Below are 4623 nucleotides of genomic sequence, written 5' to 3' on the forward strand. Positions count from 1 at the left end.
TACCACGTTTCCTATTATGGAAATTATGCGTGATTATGTTTAGAATAATGTTTGTAATATTTTTCTAAAAGAAAAATATAAATACACACATTAAGTGAGTATTAAAACATTTTGTTGATTATTTTATGAATGTGTTGTGAATCGATGAATGTATAAATGTGAAAAAAATAATTTTGATTCATATGGGTGTTATGAATAGTTTACTAACATATACTAGCTCTATATTATATAAAATTATGATATGTAAAATTACATTGAACTTATGAGTAAAAGTTATAAATTAATTAATATAAACAGATTAATTTGTATCATAATAGTTTTAAAGTACATTGCATATTATACATAATAAGTGAGTATTCGTAAATAAAATGATTATCATTTAAAGGTACATTTTATTTTTTTTAGCGAATATTTCATTAATTTTTTTTTAACACACATCGTAAAATATTTATGAAAATATAATTTTCAAGAACCTCTATCCGTTTGATTAAATTGTTAATTTAGAAGTTTAAGCTTAACATATTTAAGTTATATGTAATAGACGGGAATTTTTTTAAATAGTTCATTTTATTTTTTGAGTTTTTTACGTTCCTATTATATAACAGTCGTGTACACATTTATATTACTGTCACTTTTACTAGTTATATAAATTTCAGTTCACTTATTAAAACAAGTGTTAACGTGTTCTAAGAAGAATTAATACACGTACTAAAAAATTATTTTTTTACATGGCTTTTAAATTTTTACAAAGCATATTCATTCTAAATTATAATTCAGCTGTACTTTAAATTTACGGCCTATATTACTACGTTATATTATCTTATAATTTTAAGAACACAGCATAAATTTCATCATGTCTTGTAACGCTACACAATTCTTAGAAATTGTAAAATACTAAATCTATGAGTAAAAATTATATGCAAGGGTAAATTTATTATTTTTAAGATTATAAAGTAGGATTCGTGTATAATGTATTATATACGTTATTATAAAATGTAAGCATACACATATGTTTAAGATATATATGTTTTTGTTATAAAATATGAGCGCTAACATTATTTATCTGAATATTTTGGTATTCATGAATTTCCCCATGCAATCATTTTATTTGTTTGTAATTTTTTCATTTAATTGTTTTCTTCATTTTTATTTGATTCGTTCTCTTACTCATTAAATTTCTTCTATATTTGTTTAAATGATTAATATTTTATGCGCCTTTCTTTCGACTTTACGTAATGTAAAATTCTTAAGAGCATAATATTAAGATACTGACTTGGATGTGTTAGTATTTCATTAAAAATACTATCCTAATTATGGGTTACTTTTTTTCATATTTATGAACACATAACATTACTGAGTTATATGGGAAAAATAATAAAATGTAAATAATTTATTTAGAAGGATGCATATAAATATGATTATAAAAAGAGTTAATAAAAATGAAAGGTTTCATCATTATGAATACAATACATTAATAAGATGTTGTCTTATTTTTTTATTATACCAGTCTGTGAGTTTTATTAGGAGCTTAAAATAAATGTGTTACATATTGGTTATGAATAATCGAAACATTTATAACAATATGTATAATGAAAAACATTATTTTCTACAAACAAATTAAGTAGACAGATAAGAATAAGGTATATTCATTCTTATAAAATACGTTAAATTTTATAATCAATGTTACTAACTGTTTTATTATTTCAGTATATATAAATTTATTAATAAAAAAGATTAGGTAAACATTATTTGTTTATTAAATCATGCGTCCACCATTAAAACATGAAATAATATTATACTGTTTTAGTATATATAAATATGAAAAAGTGGTATTGGTTATTTAAAAGGTAATTTTTTATAGTACAATGGAATTAAAAAAATCAATAATATATTTATTACAGAGATTATTTTGCAACAAAATGAAAGTAAAAATTAAATTTAACGTAGGTGTATATATATTTAATAATACAGTTACAACCTTTAACAACAGTATTACGGCTAAACTATAAAAAAATCATTAATAAAAAAAAAAAAAATGAATAAGTATTTTTTTAAATAGCAAGTTTATATCATTTGTTTCATGTATAGGTGAAAAATTTAAGAGTTTATAAAATTTTCGTTGTGCATTCTATGTGATAAAAACAAATATGTATTACATATTTCTTCATAGTTGTTATATTGTTAAGAGAAAACATGAGAAGGGACATACTAAGGTATATAATGATAATCATAAAAATATTGAATACGTTTTCAGTTAATCTAAAATATACATATTATATAAAATATTCGTTTACGCTTGTAATTATATTAAATGTACCAAAAAACAAAATAAATAAAACATAATAATAAACTATCACTTCATTTATGAAAATATTATTCTTAATTATACATTTTTTTATTTTAATATATTTATCTGTGTTATTATAGTGCTTTTTTTACTAGTTAGCTTATTAGTTTTTTTTTACACACAGTGATACTAAAGGGTGCAAATTTTTAAAAACGTTAAATTTTGTCAAAATTTTTTATACAAATAAAAACATTATACATAAAAAATAAATATAATATTTTGAATTATAAAAAATCTTTACACTGAACTATAACGAATTAATTTTACACATTATTTAGAGAGTGTATTAACAAATTTGTGACATATTTAATGTTTTATCAATAAAAGTATTAGGATATTACATATATTTAATGAGACGAATTAAACCAGGAATAATCAGCCCATTCTTGAGAAAATTAGAATATATTTCTCTAATAATTTATACACAGAAAAGATAAAATTTATAATTATTACGATGATTATGATTAACTATTTTCTTTAAACATATGTAATGTCAAAGTCCTAAATTATATAGAATTATCCTTATTATTCTACAATTTATAAACATAAAATTTATTCATCAAATTATATTTTAATATAAAATTAAAATGCTTATACTATTAAGTTTTGTCATTTGAAATATCTATCTGTTAGACATATATGAGATTTCATTAATAAATGTACTACGCATGCCAGGATATGGAATATAATATATGGTGATATGTGTACCATAATGTTTTCCTTATGAAGACAATATATTTGACATAATTATCATTGTAAATTTTATAAAATATCCTATAGTAAAGAATTAAATGATTATTATCTATAAAATATTTTTCAAAATTATGTATATATATAAATCATACAAATAAGACATTCTCTTTTAGAATGTCTGTTTTATATTTTTTTATGTACGTTTTCTCTTAGATGCTGCCTTTTGAAATTACAAGTAACACATACAAATGTAAATTCAATAATGATAAAATATATTAAAAATTCAGAATGATTAATAGTTTGTTCACTCACATACTATTTAATGAATAATAAATATTGAATTCCTATTTAATAGAAAAGTAGGTTGAGAGGATGACACTATAATTTTGTACATTAGATGAATGTACCTATAATTTTAAAACGTTTATTAGTATAACATTAACCAATAATGGTTTAAGTAGTTAAATATGATTATACTATATTATCATACCATTATGTACATTATATAAAATATTGCATAGTATTTATTGTTTATATATATAATACTAGTGTAAGTAAAGCATTAATTCATTTTAGTTAAATGTGTAACTGTATAATAACAAAAAATGATAATTATATGATATAAATTATTAATAGTAGGAATAATGATAAATTTATAAAATCTACAAATTAATAAATATGATAAAAATTATGATATCATAGAGTTTTACTAGTTATATTTTTTAGGTTTATATGATATTATATATTTATGAAGCAACAGAAAATATATGTAGCATATTACTTTATTAAGTAATTAAAATAATAACAAAATAAAAATGGAAAAATCTTAGTTAATATAATTTATGTACAAGAAAAATAAAGCATAAAAAACATCTCATGCAATAGAAGAATATGTTTTAGTACCAATATTCATTTTTACATATGTTCGAACTATAAACACGTAAATTAATAAGGAAATTGTTAATTAATTATATAAAGGATTAAATATATGTTTAATTTATACATTATAATGTTATTAACTTTTGTCTTAATATATAATTATATCTTGTTACTAAATATTTTTTATCTATATATATAGCTCTCTCTCTTTATATATATAGGAACACATAATCATATGACTTACAATAGTTCTCAATAAAGTGAATTTTTTTTTTGCATATGATGCAAGAATAATTTGAATTTATTAAAAAACAGAAAAAAAATATATAAAATAATATTAAAAATTAATATTGCACTGAATAGCGATATACTGAAGAATAAAATAAATATTTAAAATCATATAGGTTATGTTATGTGTTCAATATATTTACATTTGATTCGTGTTACATATTCTAAAAAATTAAAAAAATTGAAATAAAATATCATGTATATTTGAATAGTAATACTGGAGAATTAATTATTAGGTGAAAAATAGTAATCCTCTTATATATTTTTAAAATATGAATTTACAATTAAAAAATATGTATCTAGGTATTATGAAAGTAATGGATAATTCACGTTAATAAGTTTATTATATATTGGTAGCGCAAGTAACTCAATAAGTGGTAATGGTATTAAAATTATAAATTATCTAAATTAAAGGT

Source organism: Plasmodium gonderi (genome assembly GCF_002157705.1).
Source record: "Plasmodium gonderi DNA, contig: Pgo-contig_219, whole genome shotgun sequence".
Taxonomy (NCBI): Eukaryota; Apicomplexa; class Aconoidasida; order Haemosporida; family Plasmodiidae; genus Plasmodium; species Plasmodium gonderi.